The sequence below is a fragment of the Rhinatrema bivittatum genome, chromosome 13 (genome assembly GCF_901001135.1).
Source record: "Rhinatrema bivittatum chromosome 13, aRhiBiv1.1, whole genome shotgun sequence".
Lineage (NCBI taxonomy): Eukaryota > Metazoa > Chordata > Amphibia > Gymnophiona > Rhinatrematidae > Rhinatrema > Rhinatrema bivittatum.
Window position 1 is genome coordinate 18036730 of NC_042627.1, and position 13410 is coordinate 18050139.

The 13410-nt window shown below is 43.7% G+C and overlaps 1 protein-coding gene across 1 annotated transcript in view; it reads right to left on the bottom strand.

Moving 5' to 3' along the window:
* The window catches only part of LOC115075476 (pulmonary surfactant-associated protein C-like), a 32499-nt gene extending 20320 nt beyond the window's left edge, over positions 1 to 12179 (bottom strand). Inside the window, exon 1 of the mRNA XM_029575858.1 lies at positions 12103 to 12179. The gene's annotated coding sequence lies outside the window, so the exon portion shown is untranslated. The remainder of the gene's footprint in view (positions 1 to 12102) is intronic.
* Positions 12180 to 13410: the final 1231 nt, after the last annotated feature.

Sequence of the window (13410 nt, forward strand, 5' to 3'; positions counted from 1 at the left end):
GTACATGCTTCTAGAGAATTTATTGCTTGAGCGCACTGGACACCAAAGTCCTCTGGAGAGGGTCTATAACTCTGGAGCACTGCAGGTAAAATTCCTATAAGTTTAGATTTATTATTTTATACTATTTCTTCACTGAAATTGATGAGTGATACTTCCCAGCGATGCTATAAATCTGATACAGAGCAATTAGGATAGCTGGCTTTTTTTTTTTTTTCCCCAAGTATGCCGAACTGAACCCTAAAAAGAGAGAAAATAAAATATAACTTACGGGAGGAGTCTCAGCCAAGTCAGTTTTGCTGGATGCGTCCATCTTCCTGGTTTCTTTAAGGGGTCTTCACTCTGATCACAGCAAATTTTCAGAAGCTTCCTTACTGCTGCGATGAAAACCTCTCGGAGGAGGCTGTTTTTATAGAGCTCAGCAGGAAATGAAGGAATGAAAAAGTCCTGGTATTTCTGTACCAAAATATCCTTTTTCCCTGTTGTGCTTTTTAAATGATACTGCTATTTGCAGAAGGACTAGCAGATGCTGAGACAGGTTAATGGAGCAATTCTTCTTGTAATTTAATGTGCTTTGCAATTCTGGACTTCATGCCAGTTCCCGATGGTTTACCTCCCTTGTAATGCAAGCAGCAAACTACTGAATAACAATGGTTGCAGAGTGTTGGAGCACAGGGTGCAACAACTTGAGTTCCAAACTGGCTACTCAATTTGTGTTCAAAAAACGTGTCCATTATTTAGTGGAAAGAGTTCTTATTTAGATAGGAGTAGATTTTAAAACCTATGCACGGGCATCCATGTGTGCGCACTACCTGGCACATGCACATGGACGCTCGATTTTATAACATGCGTGCGCAGGTTATAAAATCGGGGTCGGTACGCGCAAGGGTGGTGCACACTAGTGCATCCTGTGCATGCCGATGCCCACAGCCTTAACCTGTTCCCTCCCAATTTAGGAGCGGCCTATGAGGGAACTTCCCTTCTCCCTACTTTATCCTTCCTAACCTACCCCCCCCCCCCCATTCCTTTAATTTACAGTTTGTGCCTGCCTTGGGGCAGGCGCAGGTCGCGTGCACCGGCACACGATCCCTCTGCACAGCGGCAAATGGCCACTATGCCGGGGACCTCTAGCTCCGCCCCCAGACCATCCCACCCTTCTCTCAAATTCCCGGGGCTTTACGCGCATTGCCAGGCCTTTTTAAAATAGGCCTGGCTCGCGTAACTCCACCTACACGCGTAAATCCTCCAGATTTACGTGCGTAGGGCTTTGAAAATCTGGGCCTTATTGAATACATTGGTCATGACACCTGTGGCAAAGAAATCCTGGTGCAGTGTTGCTATAACTGTTGTTGAGAGGTTTTGGGGTAGGTTTTCAAAGGGGTACACGGGTAAGATACGCGCGTACCCCCCGAAAACCTACCCCAAAACCCCCTGCGCGTGCCGAGCCTATTTTGCATAGGCTCGGCAGCGCACGCAAGCCCCGGGACATGCGTAAGTCCCGGGGCTTGCAAAAAGGGGTGGTCGGGGCGTGGCCAGGGGGCGCGGTTAGGGATCAGGGCGTGTCCGGGGGCGTGTGGGCGGTCCGGGGGCGTGGCCGAGTGCTCCGACACAGCAGACTGTGTCGGGGCCTGCTGCGCCGGCACGCGTAAGTTACTACTGCGCCCACGTATGTTTTTAAAATCTACCTCCAAATGTGTGATATGGTTAATATAGTATATTTGGACTTTCAGAAAGCGTTTGACAAAGTCTCCCATGAGAGATTCCTCAGGAAATTACAAAATCATGGGATAGGAGGCAGTGTCCTATTGTGGATCGGTAACTGGTTAAAAAAAAGAAGGGGAAAGTGGGTAGGATGAATTGGTCAGTCTTCCAAATGGAGAAAGGTCATTAGTGGAGTGCCACAGGGATCGGTCCTGGGATCTGCGCTGTTTAACACGCACATGGAAAAGGCAGCAATGAGAGAGTTGATCAGATGTGCAGAAGAGACAAAATTATTGAAAGCTGTTAAAACAGCAAATGATTGCGAGGAACTGCAGAAGTACTTTGTGAGACTAGGAGAGTCAGCATCTGAATGGCAGATGAAGTTTAATGTGGAAAAGTGCAAAGTGATGCGCACAGGGAAAAATAATCCCAACTACAGTTATAGAATGATGACTTCTGTATTAGGAGTTACCACCCAGGAGCAAGGACCTTGCCGTCCTTATGGACAATGCATTGAAAACCTCAGCTCAGTGTGTAGGAGCACTCAAAAAATGCAAAAAGAATGCTAGGAATGATCTGAAAAGGAATGGAAAATATCATATTGGTTCTGTATAGATTCCATGGTGTTGACCACACCTTCAGCATTGTGATCATCCCATCTCAAAAAAGATGCAGAGAGGGGCAACAAAATTGATAAAGGGGATGGAACTGCTCTCCTAAAATGAGAGCCTACACAAGTTAGGGCTCTTCAGCTTGGAGAAGAGACGGCTGAGAAGGAACATGATAGAAGATTATAAAATCATGAGTGGGGTGGAAGTGATAAATAAAGTTAGGCTATTCACCCTTTCAAATAATATTATAACAAGGGGACGCTCCATGAAACTAACACCCAGCAGATTCAAAACAGATTGTAGAACGTACTTTTTTCGTTCGGGCGCACTATCAAGCTGTGGAATCTGCTATGCTAGATTAGATCCTTTAAACGGGATTCTTTAAACGGAAGCAAGGGCGGACATTGGGACATTTCAAAGCTAAGTAAAATTCAGTCATCTGACGCTTTAACAAATAAGTAAGAAGTGTGGTATCACACGAAGATATGACATGGACATAAATTAAAATAAAAGGCAAAATATAACAAAAATACAGGTAATCTGTTGCCCATCTCTTGAAATTTTTAAAATATACATTTTCAATAAAAGAAAGGGAGGACGGAGGGTGAGTTAATGATTAAAAAAATAGGAAGGCACCGAGAGGAGTATGAAACCATCCTCTTCCCTCTCAAAAAAAAACTTTTTGGTGCATTAATTGGCACATTAATTTTGAGTGAGGCAACAGAGTGTACCTAAAAAATTATATACACCAGGTGCGGTTTTTGGGAGTGTTATTCGGCATACACTTGGGGAGATCTCTTTTGGATTAGCAGATTAGATCCTCTGGCAACAGAGTTTAAGAGAGATATAGATAAGTTCCTGGAGGAAAGTCCATAAAACATTATTAGCTAGGTCAACTAGAGAAAGCAATTGCTATCCATGGGAGTCAGTAAAAAGAAATAGAACTACTTTATTAGATGAATTGCAACTATTACACTAGGCCCTAAAATATCAATACATCTCCTATTAGGAAAACAGAAGAAAGGGATCTATAGTGATCTACACAGACTTTACATGCTAGATGAATACCTCATGTCAGACATATGTGCAGAACACAGACCCTCACCAAATACAGAATAAAGAGACTATAAAGTATAAATAGAAATGTACAGACCAAAACTGAACCAGAAACCTCAACAAGCCATACTCTGTATGCAGTGCTACAGTAGAAAAACAGAATAGCCACCATTTCTCATACATCAAACATAAAATCAACAAACTGTAAATCAATCATAATAGTACAATCAAATTAATAAAAATAATATATATTTCAATACAACTGGATAAAATATCCAATAATTAAAAACAAACATTTAAAAAAAAAATTTCAAACCAGAATAAAGTATTTCAAAACAGTAGACACATCAACCACCCAATAATTAAAACCAATAAGGATAAAAAAATCCCCTGCTCTCTCCTAGGAACTTTTGATTCCAAACACCTTGAGATTGTTGGGGGTATTTTGTTTTCATATACATGTATTCTTTAACCCACACACTCACATGCTCCCTGACACACAGTCACACTTGCTGACACACATAGGATCACATACAAACATAGTCACACATGCTGACACACAGACAATAAATCACAAAGATTCTCACATGCTGACACACACACGATCACACACATACTCTCAGATGCTGACACATATAATCAGTCACACATACACTCTCACATGCTGATACAGACACACATACATACTGACACGCATAAGTCACTGATACACTTCCACACCCGCAGTCACTCATACACTCACATGATCACACATATATTCTCAGATGCTGACACGCATGATCAGTCACACAACACTGTCACATGCTCATTGACACACACACACTTACACAGTCTCTGACTGCTGACACAAATGCCCAGTCATTCACTCTCTCTTCTCCCTCCTCCAGAGTTTAAAAGCTGGAGAGAGGATCCAAGAGAGCCGCAAGAGGATAGGGAACTACGCCTCATGTCTCCTCTGCTGACTCAACCTCCGGTGCGGGCCATGGCAAAAGAAAAAAACCTCCACTAAACTAGAGTAGTGAGGCTTGCAGCCTGCATTTCCACAGCAAGAAGCACAATTTCCTATAGCAACAGGCAGCCCACAGAGACACCATCATCCCAGGGCATTGTCTGGACCCCATAACCACCAATAAGCGAGTGTAAAGTTTGTTTTTTGATTATCCACAGCAGCAGCTTTTAAACGCGGGAGAAGAGAGAGTGCGTGAATGACTGGGCATTTGTGTCAGCAGTCAGAGTCTGTGTATGTGTGTGACTGATCATTTATGTGTGTGTCAGTGAGCAAGTGAGAGTGTTATGTGTGCCTGATCCTGTGTTATCAGCATCTGAGAGTATATGTGTGATCACATTTTCCACTATTAAGGCCACCTCAGGGGACGGGAGGGGGGGGGGGGGGGGCTGTGTGGCGGTGGAGGAGCACAGGAGGATCTCATCAGACTCAGGTTTTTCTACACTGGGGGTAGGGAGCGCTGTGAGGGCCAATTTGCCCCTTGTTAAAGTTGGCAGGCCCAATCTGTGGGGCCATCATTGCGTGATCTCCTCTGGGGTCAGGTAAGCCATAGTATCTGGGGGAAAATATCAAAGCTTATTAAGTGACCCCTTTAGTGAGGAATTGGATCATTTGCTTTCCTCAAATAAAAAGAACAATGGTGGATTGAGATGTGGCATATTAGCAAGCAATCATAAATCATTCAAAGATGAAGTTCTAAATTCACTATGGAAACAGCAGATTTGGAAGATTGTTCAAGATGCTCTGACTTGTGCATTGTGGGCGTCCTGGAGGAGAAGGCCCTGAGGACAGTTCTGTCGTGCACAGGCCACTGATCAGATCCCAGCCTTGAACCTCAAGCAGGCCAGTCATTTGCCTGCAGTTCTACTCAAGCGAGCAAAGGCCGCATCTGTTTGTTATCAATATGAGACAAGCTTGAGCTCCTTGTCTGGCGTGCAGTGACTTGAGAGCCTAGAAGTGATAATTGGTAATGCCTTGGAGTTCTATACTGGTGGCTTGGACCCTTAGTAATTGATTTCACGGTACCCAGAGTAATGCTTATCTTTGCTGCCTTCTTTGTCTTCCATTCTGTCCCCATTCATCACCCCTTCCTCATCTGCTGCTGTCTTTGTGGGCACTGATAGGGGAGGGAGAAGAGGGAGCTCACAGGGTCCAGTCCAACTTGAGCAATATTTTTTTTTTCAACACTCTAGGAAAAAGAGAATAAGGCCATGGAGGGCCACAGGCTGAATCAGTTCTCCCAACATCATCCTATCCCTGTAGGTGTCATATGGTGTTGGGCATGGCTGGGGATAAGGGGGTCCAGGGCGTATATGAGATAACACGGAGAAGGGTAGGGGAGAGGACTGACATCTTTTTGTCACATCCGGTAGGCAGATGGAAGACGTGTGCACAGATTAGTCCCAAAAAGATAAGGATGTGTGTATTCAGCCTTGAGTTTTGACAACCAGGTCTTCTGAAGAGAATGAAATAGAAGAGCGAAATCTCTGGGAGAGGAGGACACCTACTAAGCTGCTGAAAGGCTGGGAGGAATCTCTGACTGAGCAAAGCACAGCTGCCAGAATCGGGGCAAGCCTATCAGGGCCAGCCTTTGCAGAATCTGGACCTGCTCCACCTATGCAGCAGTTTTTTTTTAATGCCCACATAATTACAATTCCTATACAGACCCGGTCACCCACAAACATTTGAATTTCCTAGTTGTAATTCATAGAGCTGCAGCCGTGTTGTTCCACTTGCCGTCTTTGGTCTGTCGTCGGGTCCTTTAACATACACCTCTGGGAATAGCATTGGTATGAGTAGCTGGAGGTAGTGGGTGACTGGGAGGGTGACTTGGCACCCACATGCACCTGTTGCTGTTAGGCTATCTATACCAATATGCCTGCACAGTGCAAAGCTGTATTGGTCTTTTGTCTGTGCTAGGCTAACTATGTGATAAGGGAAGTAGATGTTCACTTATGATTACTTTTAATACTTTCTTTTGAAATAGTCACTGTGCATTCCCCATGGGTTCTTTATGTGTTTTTTAATAGCTTTGCTGGGGGTTGTCTATTCAGTGGACTGGCACCTGTATCTTTCAAGAGAAGGGAATGCTGAACTAAGCGTTGAGATTAATGCCTGCTTTCATTGCAATCTTTGTTCTGTGTTTGGGCAAAGGGTTGGTTTTTTTTCTTCCCATTAAATGTTAGTTTTTTGCTCCCATTAGACTGTTGCATGCTGTGATAACTTTCTAAACTACTCAATGATGGTAGTTGCTATTAAGTAAGTCCTGAAATTTAAACACTGCTTATCTAGAGTAGAGTTTTCCATGCAGCCTGCTTTCTGTTGGTTAGGATCAAAGTGGGGAAGTATATATGTCTGTGCATGTTTGCCTTCTATTCCTGTAAACTAACTGTACAACTTAAAAGTTTATGTCCTTAAATGACCATGGGATCAGTGTACCAATTAAGAGGGGTATTTCCTTAAAGAGGATGGGGTTTATAGTGTCTATAAGCAAGAGACATATTCTGAAAGGTAACAAGTACAACTTCTAGCAAGGCTAGTCAGGAGAAGCTTACTGGCATTGTATACTTCCAAGGGATGGGATGTAGCTATATTAATGAAAAGGAGATCTTTATTGAAAAGGTTGGTTTGCATCCAGACAAAAATGGCAGATATTTAATTTTGATACTACAGGTAGAAGAACACTAGCCAATATTATACACATCTAATAATTACATGAGTATATAAGATTGGCCATACTGGGTCAGACCAAAGATCCATCAAGTCCAGTATCCTGTTTCCAACAATGGGATCCCAAGGGGTTGATAGATTCAAGCTGCTTATCCCAGGGCCAAGAACTGAATTTCTGCAATTCCACCGTAATAATAGTTTATGGACTTTTCCTCCAGGATCTTGTCCAAACCTTTTTTAAACACATCTACGCTAACAGCTTTCACCATGACCTCTAGCAATGAATTCCAGAGCTTAATTATGCATTGAGTAAAAAAATTATTTTCTCTTAATCAGTTTTAAAATTATCACCAAGTAACTTAGGGATGTGCAATCATTTTTCCCGAATTAGGCAATGTCAGTGAAATTGCCTAATTCGGAATGGTTCAGGAGAACCGAAAAATGATTGATTTTTTTCCCAAAATTTCAGGGCCCCCGAAAAAAAACCTCAGGAAAAATGAAATTCCTGTAGTGGGGGGGGGGGCCCCCCGAAACGTAACCAGACATGAAATTTTACTCAAAGCACATTTCTATTGTATATCCATTGTCTTTGTACTCTTTGAAAGAGTAAACAACTGATTTGCATTTACTGGTTCCACTCCACTCATTATTTTATAAACCTCTATCATATCTTCCCCCAGCTGTCTCTTCTCCAAGCTGAAGAGTCCTAATCTAAACATAGAAACATAAATATAGAAACATGATGGTAGAAGAAGGCCTTATGGTTCATCAAATCTGTCCATCCATCCAATTAATTTAGCATGAGAATTCTCATTGCTTCCTTAGAGATCCCCTGTATTTATCCCATGCTTTCTTGAATTCAGATACTGTTTTTGCCTCCACCACTTTCATCCGCCAACCTCTCTGTAAAGAAATATTTCCTAAGATTACTCCTGAGTCTACCCCCTTTCAACCTCATCTTATGACCCCCTCGTTCTAGAGCCTCCTTTCCACTGGAAAAGGCTCACCTCTTGTGCATGGAAACCTTTGAGATATTTGAATGTCTCTATCATATCTCCCCTATCTCACCTTTCCTCTAGGATGTACACGTTTAGATCTTTAAGTCTATCCCATGTGCTTTAGAATGAAAACCACTGACCATTTTAGTACCTCCCTCTGGACCGACTTCATCCTGTTTTAAATCCTTTTGAAGGTGCGGTCTCCAGAACTGTACACAGTATTCTAATTGAGGTCTCACCAGGCTCCTATACTGGGGCAATATCACCTCCCTTTTCTGCTGACCATTCCGCTCCCTATGCAGCCAAGCATCTTTCTGGTTTTTATTGTCACTTTAACCTCCCTTATTGACCACCTTAAGATCATCAGATATAATTACCCCCAGATCCCACTCTAATCCTTTGTGCTTAGAAGAATTTCACCTCCAATACTGTACCTTTCCCTTGGGTTTTTGCATCCTAAATACATTACTCTGCATTTTTTTAGCATTGAATCTTAGTTGCCAGACCCTAGACCATTCCTTGAGCTTCACTAGATCCCTCCTCATGTTTTCCACTCCTTCCTGGTTGTGAACCCTGTTACAGATTTTGGTATCATCAGCAAAAAGACAAACCTTTCCCAACAAGCCTTCTGTTATGACACTCACAAAAATGTTGAAAGGAACCGATCAAAGGACTGAGCCTTGAGACACACCACTAGTAACAACCCCCTCCTGAGAGAAACTTCCATTTACCACTACCCTTTGTTGCCCTTCACTCAGCCAGTTGCTAACCCAGTCAGTTACTCTAGGATCCATAACAAGGTAGCACAATATATTTATAAGTCTTCTGTGCAGAACCGTGTCGAAGGCCTTGCTGAAATCCAAGTATTGTACATCTAGCATTCTTCTTTGATACAACTCTTTAGTCATCCAATCAAAGAAATTGATCAGATGATTTTGCAACCTCTCGAATGTGTGGTGTCTCTCCTCTCTGGACTTCCCTGTACTTCACTTGCATTCTCTGTCTCCTCCACCTCTCCCTTGTTCTCTACATCTCCCACAACACCTCCTGCTCTAACAGCCTCACATCTTCCATCAGTAATCCCTTATCCATCCTGTTAGCTGGACCCTTTAAAGAGCATGCTTGTTAAAAAGTTAAAAGCTGGTATAAGGCACATGTAAAAGTAGGCATTAGCAGTGGAGGAAAGTTTATCATGATATTTACCATGCACCCACTACACCCTAATTTGAATGCTACTTATTTTAATTGACCTGTGTATACATGCTAATTTTAGCATATATCTGCTAAAGTCTTCTTACCCTGATTTAGCATGCATGCTAGGATCTTAAGGGTGCAATTTAAATGGCCCAGGAATTCCTAAGATCACCAGGTAAAACTTAATTGGCAATCTTGAACATGTTTTTAGTTGCACAAAGTTGTGCCTGAAAATTTTCCCCAAGTCCAGGTGACAAAACTTTTGCCAGCTAGATTTAGACCTCTAATTTAATCTGGTGCTGGCCCCCTAAACTTAATCAGCTAGTGCTCAATATCAGAACTTAGGTGTGCATTCATTCTCATTTGTTTTGGTAGGTTATGCATATAAATTGTTTTATGTAACTTGTTAATACTGTGAACTGCTTTGATGATTTGTTGTGACCTCTGTGGAAATGTGGACCCTTGGCCTGTGCTAGGATTGATGCTACCTGGGAGGAAGAACCTGCCACAGGTTCCCAGTGACAGGAGGCGAGGCTGACTGAAGGCAGGGGCCGGCTGGAGCTTTACCAATACCAATCCCGTTCCCCGTGGGTTGAGCCTTTGGGTGCCGGGACCAGCTGGGCTTAGGAGGGCCCCTGCAGAGATGCGGGAAGCAGAGGATACAAGATCCTATCCAGTGGTCGGTGGCAGGTGGCAATCAGGCAACATGAGGTTTGGTCCAATAGTCAGTGGAAGGCGGCAATCAAGCAACATGAGGTCCAGTCCAAGGGTCAAGCCAGAGAAATCCGTCCAGAGGAAGCTGGGGTCTGGAACAGGCGAATGAAGGTAAAGGCAGGAACAGGCGAGCAAAGACAAAAGCAGGATCCAACACTGGAGCAGCAGGAGGCACCAAGAGACCTGTTGCCAAGTTGTCTGGCACAGGTATTGCTGGGAATTAAATAGGCCAGCTTCCGACGTGACGGGGAGGGGTCCGCAGCGTCTCCCAGCTGCGGGCCCTTTAAATCTGTGTGGGCCGTGCGTGCGGACGTCTAGGGGGCAGGGCCGATGAGGTCGACGTCGGCGGTGTCCCTGCCTGCAGCAGGAGCGGAGTGGGCCCCGGCAGTGTGGAGAGAGCGTGGGCCCTGCCAGGAGCTGCCCATGCTGCCACCGAAGAGGCCAGCGCGGAGTAAGGAGATGTCCGGGGGCCAGTAAGCCTAACATGACTTTGATGACTTAGCCAGATAACTTATCATGGATAAACCTCCCACTGTATATACTCAATGTTATCTGGCTATATTTATTTATTTATTTATTTATTTATTTATTTAACAGCTTTTATATACCGGTGTTCGTGCGGGCACATCACGCCGGTTTACAGTAAAACTTGCGAAAGGAGGAAAGTTACAAAAAACAGGGTGCGGGTGTGGGAGCAGGCTAGAAAATACGGGGTGGGTGTGGGGGGAAAGGAAAGGGGAGGAAAGTAAAGAAGCTGTGAAAAGTAAAGGAACGTAGCCATAGGTATGGTGGAGAAGTTTACAGCAGGGGCTGCGGGGGTGTGATAACTAAGGGGGGGTTATACATATTAATTTACTTACATTCTGAATTCTATACATAGACACTTATTTACTTCTAAATTCTATACATAGTAACTTATTTACAACAGATTGCGTGAGGAGCAGTCTAATAGGCAGCATGGGAACGATAATTCCAGGTGGGCATGCAATGGGAAGCGGTGGGGGGGGGGGGGGTGGAATGTGGTGGGAGGGGGGAGGATACTTCAAGGGGAAAGTTATATGTAGCCGGATAACTGTAAAACCTAACCAGCTATGGCCTAGATTTACTTTTTAACACATGTTAAACAGCTGTTTATCACGTGCTATAGGAATATAATGGCAATATACTGCAATATTCTGGCCTGAAACCTATCCTTATTACAATGAGCTGCAAATAAAATAACGTGGCTGACTTCCGACTTAGAAAAACAATCTTTGAGAACGTGTAGTTAAAATATTGCGGGAGCATTGGGATGCTAACATACATTCTGAGGGCCCTGAGATGTTTCTTAAAGGGCTAGTGGCCCAAAACTAAACCTACACAAGTATCAACAACTCCCCAGGGGTCTTGTGAGACCCCTGTCTATCCCCTCCTTCCGCTTCCTATTGAGGTGGCGCCAAGTTGAAAAGTAAAAAATAAATATTTAAAATCTTGCGGCAATGTCCCGCCCCCATTTCCCTAATCCCTCCACTTTGTACCAAACCATCCCACCCTAACCAAAGATACCCCCCTCCGTAGGGTAACCCTCCCTCTGGGTATCCACCCCTTTATAACTTTGCCTCCCATCTCTTCCCATAGAAACCATAATTCCTGGGGTCTAGGGTCCCCCTCATCCCCTCCCACCCCCTTACATAAAAATAGACCCTGATGGTCAAGGGGGTCTCCTGACCTCCACTGCCAAACCCCAGACCCCCTGTACCTAAAAGAAGCATCGGTGGGATAGTGGAGGCTTGGAGCACCTTCTAGCTCCAGGCCCAGTCAATGCCAAGTTTCAAGCTCAGCAATGGAACCCGGCATCAGGCCTAGGTCTTTACCATGGGATCCAGCCTCGGGCCGGAAGTTGGATGCCATGCCTAGGTCCCCCAAAAGTAAAAAGAAAAAAAAACAAAACAAAAGTCAAACCCGGAAGGTGACGGCCCGCTCCTTTTTCCTTCCCCCAGCCCCTCCCCTTAATTGAAAAAAAGTGCCCCCCACAGCTTCTCAAGCCCTCCTCCTCCTCCCCTCCAAGCACTCTCCCTGGTCCAAACAGCTAAAGTTCCCTGGTACCAGTGGCCCCACCAAGCTGCACCCTCACCCAAGCCCCAACCCTCTTCCTCATCCCCAAACCCTCCTGTACCTCTGTTGAAAGCACCGGGGTCCACTGGGGGCACAGAGCACCTTCTGGCTCCAGGGCCAGTCTACGCCATTTTTTCTTTTGATGGGGCAAAGTCTGGGGACTGGATAAGTGACCAAATATTCAACAACTTGCCGTTTAGCGGGATAATTATTATCTAGCTAAATGGCTTTGAATATTGGTCTCAGCAATGATTCTCTCTGTGAGCTTATTCTAAGTAGGAAGAAACTGAACTGCATTCTGGTGTACAGAACTGCCTTACTTTTGAACTTTGAGTGCAAATATTTTTATTGTTAGGAAATACAGATTTGGCCGAGGATGAATTACATACAATCAAATTTCTTATTGCTCCAATGTATTTATTCAGCAGGCAATAAATTTAGATAGCTTATTGTTTCATACTATTGACTATGAAGACAAATAGTTACAGTGTGTTTTAACTCATTTACAGCAAAGCTATTCTGAGCATCATTTGTAACCAAGAGCATTGGGGCAGGTGACCACACTAAAAATATTTTCAAGATTTTTCCAGTTGATATGCACAGATCCATTAACTATGATGGGATTGACACACTTAATGCCTCCCTAAACAACCATTGCACACACATACATGCAAAAAGTGAAAACGAGTTACCAACCACCTAATGTGCTAAAAAATGATTCCCCGGGACCCATAACCAATGAAACAAATTGCACTGCACTGTGAAAAGTGGATCTCAGAAATTTATTACATAACAAACCTAGCCTTCTGAAACCAACTATAGTATTTAGTTTCTTCAAAATCTTAAGTTACAATTAGAAATGTTTGAGCTTCTTCAGAATAGCTGTGTTGAATAATTTTGATGAACCTGAAACATTTTCAGAGGTTGTTAGCAGATTGATTTCAGATTATTTTGAACATCCAAAGCATGTTTTTTCAAACCTACTTTTAATTTTTCAAGCTTTACAAAGTAGTGCCAGAAGCTGTTTGGATGTTTGAGTGTCTCACATAACTCCCACGCTGGGTCTGACCAAAGACCCACGGAATCTAACAAACTGTCCCTGACATCAAGGAAGAAGCATGGAGCCTTGACGGATTAGTCCATCCTGTGTTATACTCTTCCAGTATCCAGCACTCGTGTTTTAGGGAAGTATTGAACCCAGGGATTGTTATGATTAACTTTATCTTCCATAAAATATCATGGTCTCTTTTTTTTTTTTTTAACCCGGTTGAGCTGCCTGCTTCCACGACATACTGTGGCAATGAATTCCACGGGAGAAGCATTCTTCCTTTTTGCTAGCTTTAAAACTCCTACCTAATAATTTAGGCCT